Below are 14,435 nucleotides of genomic sequence, written 5' to 3'. Positions count from 1 at the left end.
TGCAGAGGAAGAGATAGACAGTTTTGCTTCACAGCAGAACTGGAGCCTACATCCTTATGGGCGTGCCTAGGAAGACAGTTTTGGGCTCGTCGTCTAGGGTCCTCATTGTGACCCAGTTCTAGTTATGTCACGGTGACGTCTAAAACCTTGCTGATGGAGTAAGAGAACGTTTTGCTAGTAGGACTCATTGCTTAGTTCCTCAAATCTTCAACCGGCTCGTTGTTTTTAGGGTCTTTCATTGGATTTTCTTGACTGTCTCTTAGTTTGCATATTTTCCTGGGGAGGTTACCTGACGCCATGTTGGGGAGCAGAGGAGGCAGTACCCGACAGATGCAACAAAGTTACTGGTAGGGTAAGGGGATTGACAGTGGGGGTAACTTAAAGGTTCACAATTAAGTTGTTAAAATTTCAGATTAACATTAACGGTGGGGGTGACTTAAAGCTTTCACATTTAACAACAATTTAAATAACACTATTAACTCGTTACAGTTTCAGATTAACACTAACAACTCTAATTGTATTAACTTGTGAACTTGTTCATAATAATGTTGTTCTCCAGAAAATCACTGAGTTTCAAAGTTCTCAGCCTGGCAGCACCAGCAGTCAATTGTCGAGCGGTGCCTCTGCTGCGGAACAGGCTGGTGTCTCCTTTCGCTGTCCAAGCCCTCGCCTCAGGGAAGCACGGCTCGAGACAGTCCAAAGAAGGCAGAGGGGAGACTGGGCTGGTTGCAGGCTGCGAAGCAGGTTGTAAAGTGGAGGACGGAGCCTCTGAAGGCGGTGGGGGGCAGAGCAAAGCAACTGCAAGAGCAGGTTGTGAAGCGGAGGTTACAGCGTCCACCAGCACAGCGGCAGCAGACGCCGCAGATTGCAGGGGTTCTTCCCTGGTGGTGTGGCGCACCACCAGTCTCTGCGAAGCGTGTGGCGGCGGGGGGGTGGCTGGCTCCCGGCGCTGCCATGGCCAGGGGCCCAGCCGCGGACTGCAGCTGGAGAGGTAGGAAGGTCGATGAGCGCGACGGCCACAGGTGCGCGAGAAAGTGCTGCCGCAGTTTCTTTTGGTCCTGGCGGGGGTGGCGCTGGCAGCATCTCTTCCGCTACCAAAACGGGTCGCGGAGCCGGCGGTGGCAGTCGGCTTGGGGCTGGTGGAAACAAAGAAACACCGGCTGCTCCATCTGGAGCGGGGGTGGGTGCTGACAGGCGGCCTGCAGCGGGGGCGAGCCCACCAGTGCCTGCGGGGCAGGGAATGCCAGAAATGCCAGTGAGTACAACTGCACTCCAGCCACCGCCCTCGGTGCGGGGAGAGTTGGAGCCGGCGGAAAGGGAGCAGGACGTTCCGCCGCAGCCAATCGGGACATGGTTCCCGGAGCCATCGCAGGCAAAAAACCTGTTGGCTTTGTCACTTTCCTGTTCCCCGGGGTCTGCGCTGAAGGGCTTTAGAAATGTGTCTCTAGGGAATGACCGGTGCGGATGCGGTGGCATCCCCTGCGGTGACGGCAGTTAGCAGACAATCACCAAGGGGTTCCCAAGTGTCTGAATTGAATGCAGCGCCCAAATCTGCTGTGAACCCATGATCTCTGGCCCAGGCCAGCAGATCGCAGAGGGCTTCCTCAGAGACAGTGAGTCTCACGCTGTCTCTGAGGAAGACACAATCGTTTGTTCATCTCTGGAAAGTTGGTTCCCCACTTTTAAGGAAAACCCATCCCTCAGCAGGCATCCACTTCAAGAGACAGTCTGCTGTGCTGGAAAAAGCCGTCCCCCACTCAGTTCTTGGCCTCCTGGGGCCAATGCCCGTGGTCCCAATGGGATCAGTCCTCTCAGGAAGACACGGGGCAGATCACAGTTATCTCTCTAGGACGGCAGAAGGTGTCCAATCTGTTTTGCAGGGAACGCTGAAGTTCAGCCTGAGTTCCTCTGATGGAGAGATCCAGACGGTCTCCAGTTTGTGTCAGACACGTGGCTTAGGTCAGTAACAGTCACTCCAATCTGTCTGTACCCTCAGAGGGGTCAGCAATGTCAGGCTGATGTTCAGATACACTTCAGAGAAGTCACCAAAAAATCAAGGCACATGATCCCACAATCACCAACATGAGGGGTCACCAATTATCGTGCGAACTCCCGTGGGTGCACCCAACATTAGAGGTCACCGATTCTCATGTGACCCCACAAAGGGGTGATCGATGCAATGCGTTCAGGGTCACCAATTATAACCGAAGGGGTATCAGGGACAGCCACAGGTGATACAGAGACTCCATCATCAGAAGGCATGAAAAGACACTTTATTATTAGAAATCCACAGTTCTTATAGAAACAATGGTGGACCTAAGATCTGATTGGCCTTTAGGAATCTTCTCTCACACTATTGGTGACCTATGAATAGCACACCCTGAAGAACCATATCTATAAACAATGGTTACAGAAAGAGAGTTAGTAATTGTTTGAATTCTTTTCCTCTAAGTTTCCCACAGCTTCTACACAGCTTCCCAGGATTTTCCTGGGAGAACCATCCTCTGTTCAGAGGATATGTAATTACTACAATACGTATTTATGCTCAAAAATATAACTTGTTTTCTTTTTGGTCCTGTGTTGTAGTGTGTTCTATTAGTTTATTTAATTACTCCCCTATTTTCTGTATCACTCCCCCATTTTCTGTAATGGTTCTGCCCTCACCAGTTCTTCCCGCCATGGTATTGTCTGTCATTTGGTTACCTTGGTTACGCCCACCACAGCTTATGTCAATCCTCTCTGTTATATAATTTCCCCTCCCCTGTGTTTCCTTATATGTGAATTTGTTCTTCTCCCTGGGCCCAGTCAATCACTCCCCACTCCTCCCAAGCTTCCAGAATCTTCTTTCAATCACTCCCCACTCCTCCCAAGCTTCCAGAATCTTCTACCTGGGAGTTATGATTAGCTGTGGCTCCGGGGCCCTTCCCTTATAATGTAAGTATTGGTTTCTCCCCAGTGCCTATTATGTTAAGTCCACTCCCCTACCTTCCCCTATTGGTCCTTTGTAAACCCCTCCCTGAGATCCCTCCTCCTCTTTATAACCCTGTTGCACCCTTTGTTCGAGGTCACTCTCTGGCAGACACGTTAGATTCAACACCTGGGTGTCTGTCACTCCCTGGTTGACAATAAATCTGACAAGTCCCCAGTGAGTGTCTGGACTCTTTACTCTCGTCGGCCAGCAGCGATTCCATCTCCTGTGAGCGCAGCCTGAAGCCTTCTGATGCTGAGGGGTGCTCACACATTTGCAGTTGGGTGTTGGCCGCCCTTCTGCCAGCCGGACACCTGACTTTAAGGCCACACCTCGCTGCAGTCCTGTTTCTCTCTTTTATAACTGAATAGAAGATACTGGATATTTTAAGTTCTGAATGTTTTCAGGGTTACCCTTAGCTATAAATAATAGGAAAAGACAGTAAGCCTGTAATAAATCTCTTTTCTATTGAGTCTACCACCACAGCACCTCTTTTTATGTCGTGATATTAAGAACCAGCATCATGATTTAACCATGCTTACCCCCAGTTCACATGCCACAAACATCTGTCTGATGTAGACTTTTCACTTATAACCCTATTGTTGCAGGTGGGAAGCATCTCAGGTTTTGTAGATCCTGTCACCTTGGGCCTCCAACTGTTTGCCCATATACCTTAAAGGCTGACGTATTTTGTACTGACATCACTACAACAAGGTCTGAAATGCTGCGAGAGTTTAGGTGCCAGCTAAGCCAGTCTCAGTTTGTGTAAACTTCAGAAGTGGCTGAAGCAGCAGGTAAGCAGGATTGTTATCTTTTCATGGCTATAGTTTTTAAGAACTTTTTTGTTTAATACGCAATGTACATTTCAGCATGGAAGAAATGTATCTGCTGCTGCTGCTTGTTGTACAGTCACCTGCTGCTAACAAATGGTCATGAATTTACACAAGTGTTTCTTTGCAAAAGTTCTTACTAAGTTATAGTTGCAAATCCAACCTGGAACTTTTTCTTGGTTGGTGTATTGGCTAATTTGCCACTGAACAATGCTTGTACACCATTATTATGACTGTAGACTTGCTTCTGGATTGAATCCTTTTGATCCAGTTTTTAAAAACCTCCAGGCTTCATGTGTGTAAATCACAGGACTCTATAATAAAGATGCCAAAATATTCAGCTACTGTGGTTTTTCTCTCTCTTAGAGAGAAAAGAAACAGGCAAGTTGCTTGTTAATGCAGCTGTACTTTCTGTAGCACTGTGCTGACACCTGTCAGTGCCTTCTAGCTCACAAAAAGTAATTCAATTCCAAATGATGCAGATAAGCATGTCCTGCATGTTATATTTTGATGAAAAAAGGCACACCGACACAGTCCTCTCATGCTGTTCTGTCACTTGAAAGAAATGGCTTTGGAAACAAAGCCAAAAGTTGCCTTTCTGCAAAGGTGCCTCTGTTAAGCACAGACATGTTTCTTGCTTCCCCCTTGTCTTATGCAAGTCACATACACACAGTGAGCTAGACACCTAGCAGGCACCAGAAGGGATTAGGATGGAAGCGGTAAAGATTTCCTCTCCATTATGCACAGGAAAAAACCAAAAATTAGGAACAATTGCTTACAGGATTTTACTGTCTCCTAGATTTATCAGCTTCTTGAAATTAAGCACAGAGAGACCTAATTTTAAGCATGTTACTAATTTCAAGAAAATACCATACTTCATTTATAAAAGATCAGTAAATGCTGTAACAGGTTTTACAGTTATCTCACATTTTGATAAAGACTGCAACAGGTTAATAGGCTGTTTATTGCCAGGGTTTATCACCAGCTACTGATGTGCTCATAACATTTCCAGTGTATCCCATCCCATTTTAAACATGTTAATAAAATACATGAATAGCATGCAATCTTTATAAAGCCCCCTTAAAATGCAGCCAGGATGTAGTCTTTATTGTATTGAAATAAGACCTAAACAGGTGCTCTCTCTTGTATTTAATGGGGTAGATTTAATACAGGGGGGAAAAAAGTGCTTTCAGCTAAAATCAGCCTCTTGTGTGTGCTGGTTGTGCAAATGACATTTGCCAGTTGTAATGTACTCAGCCTATGAAATTCTAATAGCCACAGAAGGTTATCTATGGCGAGTGACTAATACCTTTTAAATTAAGGCCTGTAATTGCATTCCAGTGATTAATGCATTATATTACCCATTTTTTTACATATAGGACACTTAAAAATGTGTGTCTTACTGTACCTCTGAGCTCACGTGTAATGTACAATAGGCAGGTGAAATACATGAGCATTTCCCCCAGCCTCCTTCTACACCAGGCTTCCACCCACACAAGATCAACGCTGTAATAAGGTCATTATTTCTAGAGATGCACATTCTCAGATCTTGCATAGGTAATGTCATGAAGTTCCTTTACCTTATGAGTCCCAGTTAAAATTATCATAATAAATGCCAAGAATTATTTGATTTTTTCCCATATGGATTTCACAACTAACATTGGAAAAATCTATTATCTCTTTAATAAATCTCTAACTTAAAAAAAAAAAGAGACAGGGAAAAGACTACTATCTTTGCAGCCCGGTCTATGTGCTCATTGTTTTGGTGCTCCTCATTAGCTCTACTCTTAGGGACATGGGCATCTACATGGCGGACCTTCACAGGCAGCTTCCCTACCCTGGTAGCAATGTCTTTCCACTCATCAGCAGCCCAAATTGGTTTTCCTCTATGCAGCCAGTTAGCCTCTTTCCACCTCTCCAGCCATCCCCACAGAGCGTTGCCTGCCATCCACGAATCAGTATAAAGGTAGAGCTTTGGCCACTTCTCTCTCTCAGCAATGTCCAGGGCCAGTTGAACAGCTTTGATTTCTGCAAGTTGGCTTGATCCACCTTCTCCTTCAGTGGCCTCTGCAACCTGTCGTGTGGGGCTCCATACAGCTGCTTTCCACTTCCAGTTCATCCCTACCATGCGACAGACACTGTCAGTGAAAAGAGTGTAGCGTATTTTCTCTGGTGGCTGTTGGTTATATGGAGGAGCCTCTTCAGCACGTGTCACTGGTTCCTGTTCTTCATCTGTGACACCAAAATTCTCACCTTCACACCAATTTGTAATTACCTCAAAAATCCCAGGGCGATTCAGTTTACCTATACGGGCACGCTGAGTGATGAGAGCAATCCACTTGCTCCATGTAGCACTAGTGACATGGTGAGTGGAAGGAACCTTGCCTTTGAACATCCACCCCAGCACTGGTAGTTGGGGTGCCAGGAGGAGTTGCGCTTCTGTACCAATCACCTGTGAGGTGGCTTGGGCTCCTTCAGAGGCAGCCAAGACTTCTTTCTCTGTTGGAGTGTAGACGGCTTCAGAGCCTCTGTAGCTTCGACTCCAAAATCCTAGTGTGTAGAAGCGAAGGGAGACGACCCATCCTTTGATCAGCATCGAACTCCCATTTATTGATCCACCATGCACATTTTATAACCGTGTTAATTAAGTTCATACATATTGCAAAACCTGAGCTCATCATTGGTTACAGATTAAACATCAACCCCTCCTTTTGTTTTCAATACCTGTGGTTTGTTATTGAGACCAAGACTTAATTAACAAGTTTTTTCCCATCTTGTTATGAACGGTTCTCAAGGCCTCCATGTTTGTCACTTTTGCTTTCCCATAACTTATCCAAGGACAAGATATTTACTTGTTATTAAAAAACAACCTGAGAACTTCTGCTGTTTACATAAACGTGCCTGAGAATTTTGTTGTTTACAGGAACAGGTTTTGAGAATTTGCTCCTCACAGCTGCCTTTTACTTTTCTATCAGCTGTATATGATTATGGCATGTCTGAACAAAACTCTATAAGCCATTTCTGAGCAAAATTCTCCAACACTAGTGATCGACCTCGAGTCTCCCCAGGCACCTTCTGCCAAAGGCTCCAGCTGCAGAGTAGAGCATGTTCTTCACATCTGGTCGTGTCCTGACTGCATGATCTGGGCAAAGGCTTGTTGCTGCTCAGGGCCCCAGTGGAAATTGTTCTTCTTGTGGGTGACCAGGTAAAGAGGGCTCACGATCTGGCTGTACTCAGGAATGTGCGTTCTCCAAAAGCCTTTGGCACCTAGGAAAGCTTGTGTCTCCTTTTGGCTGGTGGAGACATACCTGTGATCTTGCTGATGACATCTGTAGGAATCTGACGCTGTCCATCTTGCCACTTTACTCCCAGGAACCGAATCTCACGAGCTGGTCGCTTTACTTTGCTCTTTTTAATGGTGAAACCAGCTCCCAGGGGGATTTGGATGATTTTCTTTCCTTTCTCAAACACTTCCATGGCTGTGTTCCCCCACACAATGATGTCATCAATATACTGTAGGTGCTCTGGAGCCTCACCCTTTTCTAGTGCAGTCTGGATCAGTCCATGGCAGATGATAGGACTGTGCTTCGACCCCTGGGGCAGTTGGTTCCAGGTATACTGCACTCCCCTCCACCTGAAAGCAAACCGAGGCCTGCATTCTGCTGCCAGAGGAATGGAGAAAAATGCATTGGCAATATCAGTAGCGGCGTACCACTTCGCTGCCTTGGACTCAAGCTTGTACTGGAGCTCTAATATGTCTGGCACGGCAGCACTCAGTGGTGGAGTCACTTCATGAAATGCATGGTAGTGAATCTCCACAGTCCATCTCCATTCTCCTTCAGATTTATGCACAGGCCAAATGGTGCTGTTGAAGGGTGAGTGAGTCTTGCTGACCATCGCTTGGCTCTCCACCTCTTGGATTATCTTATGGATGGGAATCACAGCATCTCGAGGGGTTCTATTCTGTGGACGATGCACTGTGGAAGTGGCAATTGGTACCTGCTGCGCTTCTCCCTTCAGAAGTCCTACTGTAGATGGATTCTCGGACAGTCCAGGCAAGGTGTTCCATTGCTGGATGCCCTCTGTCACTACAGCAGCTATTCCAAATGCCCATCTGAGTCCCTTTGGGTCTTTGAAATATCCACTTCGGAGGAAGTCTATGCCCAAAATGTATGGGGCCTCTGGGCCAGTCACAATAGGATGTTTCTTCCACTCATTTCCAGTCAGGCTCACATCAGCTTCCACCAAAGTGAAATCCTGTGATCCCCCTGTCACACCAGCAATAGAAACAGATTCCGTCCCCAGGTGTCTCGATGGGATTAATGTGCATTGTGCACCAGTGTCAACCAAAGCTTTGTATTCTTGTGGTTCAGATGTGCCAGGCCAATGAATCCACATGGTCTAGAAAACACAATTTTCCCTGGCCTCTACCTGGCTAGAGGCAGGCCCCCTCTAAGCCTGGTTATCCTTCTTTCCTTGGACATATGTCTTGGAGGTTCCTTCAAGGGGATCGGACATGTCATCATCATCATCATCATACCTGGCAGTTTGGCTATGGGCAACTCGAGCTGCTTTCCTTTTGATGCAACTTCCTCTCTGAGCCCTGTCTTCCTTCAAATCACGCACCCGTTGTGCCAGAGCAGCAGTAGATTTTCCATCCCATCTCCTCATGTTTTCTCCACAATCACGCAGGAAGAACCACAGCTCACCTTGTGGGGTATATCTTCTCTTGCCATCTGGGGAACGTCTGCCTTGGATACCAGAACCTCTGATCTGTACTGCCGAGATTTGGAAAAGGTGATTCTCCTCTATGTTGTCCTCTAACTTCTGCAGACATGTTTCCACTGCTGCGATTCTGGCATGTGTTGGGCCATGCACAGTGTCTGCATATGCTCGGAGCTTCTTTGCTATATCAAGCACAGTCTCATCCCTCTCATCCCGCTCCATTATGGCCAAAGCAGAAGCATATTCATGTGGCCCAAGTCGTACGAGTTTTTGCCACATCACAGATGTGCATGGTACCAAGTCTGGATTCCTAGCTGTTACGTTATCTGAGAAGATAATCTCTGCCACTGCCATTTCTCTCAGGCATTGGATCCCTTGCTCTATGGTCTTCCACTGTGTTTGCTGCATATAAAGATCATCTGCACACAGGTGTCTTTGTGCAACACTTTCTAAGACCCGTATCCAGAGGCTGTGTGAATTAGCCCCCCTCATAATTCCTTGGTTGATGACAGGATCATGTGGCAGGGATTCTAAATGCCTCGCTTCAGTGCCATCCAGAATTATAGCCTCACCTGCTGCATCCCAGAGACGGACTAACCAACTAATTATGGATACATCAGGTCTTCAAGTGTAATCCTTCCTTAGGCCATGAAGGTCCTTTGGGGAAAAGGACTCAGTATTGGCTTCTGATCTTGCACCTGCCACTTTGACTCCGGCTTTTATGTCAGGAGGTGTTGAGGGTCCTTCTCCTGCATCATGATCATGATCATGATCATGATCATCATCATCCACTGGTCAATTGGTCTTATCCGTGCATTTTCCACTTCTTGTGCTGGTAGCAACAGCCATTGGTTGACACTTATTGTCTGGTTTAACTGTTGGCTTGGGCTCACTATGTAGTTTGGCTGCTGGCTTCAAGCCTGGGGTGTTGGCTGTAGCCTGAGTGACTGGGAGAGCTCCTAATTTATCTCCCTACCCCCTCACCTCTGCCTGCTGGCCTAGAGTATCTAGCAATGTGCGAAAAACATATGCCAGGGCCCAGCTCACTGCAATGATCTTTTTCTCCTTAGAGTCATCCTGCTACTTCTCTTTCAGGTATTTCCCCACCTCAGCTGGGTTCTGAATTTGTTCATGGGGAAAGTCCCAGACTATAGGGTCAGAGAATTCCTTCAGGACTTGGCCCATGTCCTCCCATTTCCCACACTACTCAGGATTTTCCACACCTGAGTCTACTCCTGGATCAGCGGTCTCATCAGTCCATCTAGAAATCTCAGTCCTCATTCTAGAGAAGCTGGAGACTGTATAAAGGAAACTTACCAGACTGAATACCAGAAAGATGGTCTCTTTAACATTCAGGGGAAACTGAACATTTTCCAATAGTGATGTAACAGATTCAGGAGAAGAAGGAAAGCAAAGGCTGAAACACCTCATGACCTGCTCCTCCTCTAACAAACTGGATGCATAATCACAGCCATGAACCATTCATACCTGGAACAGACCCCAGCATGTTTATAAACTTCTTACAAATCATTACCACCAAGCCCAGCAGGATAGCTATTCTGGGCACTGCCCCTCAGCTGTAAAGACTACATATTAGGGACAACACTAGAGCTATTTCTGGACAAGAAAATAAACCTAGGAACCATAGAGGTATTAAGATCTCAAAAAAAAAACCTAGGAACCAGAAATGCATGCAAACCTTCACCCCAAAAGACACTATGAATTCAAAAAGCATGGCTATTAACTGCTTTATATGAACACAGAGTAATGGCAACCAACAGGGTTTTTTCCACTCTCTTTTGAGCCCCATGTGTTGAGTGCCAAATTTTGTCCTGGTCTAGGGCAAATTTGGGAGAAAAACTCCAAAAGAGGGCCCCTCCAGAAAGCAAACCCACATGGCCCCTCCTCCCAACCAGTTCGGGAAGGATTCCTCAGAGAGAAGTGGGAAGAACCTGTTTATTTAATAGGCACGGCAACCCCCAGCACACAAAATGAACAATACCAGATTACACCACTCTTTCACCACTCTGAAAACAGATGACAAATTCAGAAAGTCTCTTTTGGGGGGTGGTCACTCTGTTATCAGTCCCTCTGGTGTGTTTCCCAGGTCCCAGTCCGGAGCAGGTTCAAGTAGGTCCAAAAAAAGGGAAAGGAGAAACAGTCCAGTGCTGTATTGCACTAAATACTTTATTTAGTTGTTGTTTTGCACTGGGTGATTGGAAATTTGTAATGAGTATGTTATGTCACATAGATTGCTATTTCTCTTCTCCGTCACATGGTCTTTCCCTCATGTACCACTCTGCTGTACCCCCTGGTGGTCTTTCCCCTGGTTACCCCTCCCCTCGCCCCTCCTCAATGGTATCCCATTGGCTGTGGTCCTATTCCCCTGCCCCCATCCCCTCAGGTATAAATATCCACATGCTTTTTCTCACCTGGAAGGTAGCTAGAACCTGAAGTGTCTCCTCCTAAGCCAATAAACAGGACACCCGTCCCCATGTGGAGAAGAGTGCTTCTTATCTTTCATGGTCTTTTGTCCATGTAAGACCATGTGGGCTAGAGTCCGAGCTAGCCAGAGTGGATTCATACAACAGCCCGAGATACATGGATTCTTAGAGTCCAGGGAAAAATTTGGACTGCTTAGCTAAACTATCTAATGAGCAGAAGCAAAAAGCAAGAGCAAAGCAGAAGTAAAGCAGAAGCAAGAGCAAGAGCAAAGAAAAAAAGTCAAGCAAAAAGCAAAAGCGGCACTATGTCCTGCTCCGTCTGTGTGTCCTGCCATCTGTGGGGGGGGGGGCGGCTGATAGCAAAACCAAAACAAAACATTCACTCTTCAGACCCAGACTTGAAGGCACAGAACATAATATCCAGCATAAACAGAACACACGAATGGGGATACAAGCATCATAACGTCACCCTAGGACAGATGTCTTTTCTTTCTTCTCCTTTCTTCCTTCTTCCTTTCTTTCTTCTCTTTTCTACCTTCTCCCAGTTTCTGCTTAATATATTTTAGCAGAATGTAATTTTCCTGGGTTTTAAAATGTCCTCACATAGCAGCTGCCCCTGCCCTGCACAGTAGCCCCTTTGCCTTGCTGAGGAAGGGTGCCTCGAATCCCAGTCAGCCTCATCCATCCAATTTCTTTATGGGGTCTTTGTGAATTATTAAAAGTCTGCTCTGACACCTGGACAGAAGATAATTCAATCTCAGCCCTTTCTATTGCTGTTAAATAACCTATCTTCCTGTCCTGGAAAATGTAGTGGCTGTGTGCCACTATATAATAATAGTGAGGAGAGAAATCTGGATGCATGAAGTAAGTTATGTACATTATATAGGGAGAGAAAGATTTGTCAGCCTATTCTGGCTGCACACCTTGGCCTTGGAGAGTGATAGGCACAGCAGGGCCCATCTCCCCTCTGCCACAGGGCTTTCCCTCCAGTATAGTATAATTTCTTTGGGAACCATGTTGAAGGGACTGGATGTGTCCTTGACTGAGTTTGGGGCACATGTTTACTTGCTTTGTAATTCTTTCTGCCCCCAAGTCATGCCTGGACATCCACAGGAGATCAAGAACAGGAACTTGAGATGTGCTTCTTTTATCTGTGCTACTCCCCTTCTGGCAGCTGACATGCTAAACTGTGCTACTATCCACAGCACAGAGCAGGGAGGAACAAACAGCTTTTGGGCATGGGAAGCAAGTTTTGCATAAGCATGACAATAGGATCTGTGCTCCAGTTGCCTGAGCTGCTATTTCTCATTGAGCTCAATAGGTGTCTTCAGATAATTGCCAAGAGAGGATTTACTTCACCTAATGCACAGGGAATATTAGCAGGGCTGCATTCATTTAGCTGCCTAAGATAGACATGAAGACCAGAAAATCTCAAGTTTGGATTTGTCACTATCCTAGGTTGACATTACGATGCTTGTATCCCCAGTAGTCTGTTTTGTTTATGACAAGAAGGAGCACAGAGTTTCATTATCAGCTGCGCTCTCCCCCACAGTCTGCTGGAACACAGAACTCCACTGTTGTTGTCTGGGCATGAACAGGGCAGAACACCATGCTCCTTTTGCTTTTTAGTTTGTTCAGCTAGCTGAGGTGGTCCAAGTTTTCCCTGGACTGCTTTTCTTTCCCTTTTTCTTGGAACCATTTGAACGTGCTCCAGAGTGGGGCCTGGGGAGCACCGAGAGCTTGCACTCTGTGGCCTACGGGGGCCTACTCTGGGCAGCAGCCTTTGCCAGTGCCGGAGGGATTGATAACAGAGCGAGCACCCCCAAGAGAGACTTTCTGAATTTGTCGTCTCTTTAGAGCGGTGAATGAGTTTTGTCATCTGGTATTGTTCATTTCTTGTGCTGAGGAGTGCCTTGCCTGTTAAATAAACAGGTTCTTTCCACTTCCCTCCGAGGAAATTTTTCTGAACCAGTTGAGGGGAGGGGCTGTGTGGGTTGGCTTTCTAGGGGGCCCCTTTTGGCGGTTTTCTCCCAGATTTGCCCTAAACCAGGACAGTTACAGAACAAAATTCTGAAATCAACGTCACTTCAATGCAACAAGTTTTAATTAACAGGATTTTATTGGAGTTCAGCCCATGCTACATGAAAGCTTCAGTTGGTGGAACTGAGATTCTTTCTAGCTGTGGTTTTGATGAGCACTGACTAGTGTGCCCAGTACCATGAGTTTGGAATTAGTCTATGGACAAAACTGGGCATCAGCCAAGTTTAGTTCTCACAAGCTGGGAATCATGCAGAGACAGAATGAGAAGGGGCCCAAAACTCACACTGTGCATCTTCCCCAATGTTTTCCTCGCCTCTACTTATTTAAAACAGTCTTAAAAAATCTCTCAGAGGTTTTTACAGCTTCTTCAGACCATCTCTCTCTCCTAGTAACTATTCCCACAACTAGAATGTTTTTCCTAATATATAACCTAATTCTCTCAAGCCTCAATTAAGTCTATTATTTTTGTCCTACTTATATGGATAAATTCCATCTTCTTTGAAAATATGTTTCTTACAGAAAACTTAATTTTTGTGTTCTCTTTGGTCTCCTAATGTTCACACTGAATACTACATAATCTGTGAGGACAGGACAGGTTCTTCCAATTCTCTCTGCTTGATTCTCTCTGCTTGGCTGCTGTCCAGCTGCACCACATTTCCCTTGAAGAGGAAACAAATTGCTCAACATTTGACACACTGCTCTATCTGAGGCCTTACTAGTGCTGAGTGCAGCTGAATGATTGCTTCATGCACTTTATAAGTTACAGTTCTGTGTAAACACTGTGTTGACATTCAACATTTTCACAACAGCCAGGTTCTGTTGACCTCATGCTCAGGTTGTGATTCACTACCTGCAGGGCTCCTGTGAGACCTTGGAACCCCACCCTTCACCCAGCACTCTGCAGGTCAAGTCCCTGTTCGTAAGTCACTGTTCAAGGCTGACACACTGCTCCCTTCTGCTCCTCTTTTCTCATTTTTAGAAATATTGGCAGGGTGAAGCCAGTTCTTGTTTTTATTTCCTGAAGTTCTCAGTACACAACAATTTTCTCTCTGCTGAAGGCACATGGGTTCCATCTTCACTAACCCCTCACCAATAAGAGGTTTCCTGGATCTGTTTTAATTCACATCCAGTTAGCTCAAGGGAAAACAGCTTATGATCTGCATAAGATGTGCTTATCCTCCCATCTGGTCTCATTTACACAGTGAACATCCTGCCATGGTCATAGCAGCCCTCTTGTCTCTTGAGGTCCTGAAAACATCCTGAGGTCTTAGGCCAGGGAGCTGTGGAGTTCTCCAGGGTGTCCAGGTTGCTGGGAAAGCTGGGGGTACCCCCTAGCCCAGGGTGTCACCTTGTGGGTGGGGACACAGGTGTGGATCCAGAGGCAGGTAGTCGTCTCGTGAGAATTCAAGCTCTATATGGAAAAAAAAT

Source organism: Melozone crissalis, unplaced genomic scaffold (assembly GCF_028551555.1).
Source record: "Melozone crissalis strain CALT ecotype California unplaced genomic scaffold, PUWL_Pcris_2 ptg000027l_1, whole genome shotgun sequence".
Lineage (NCBI taxonomy): Eukaryota > Metazoa > Chordata > Aves > Passeriformes > Passerellidae > Melozone > Melozone crissalis.
Note: the sequence above shows the minus strand (reverse complement) of the source record.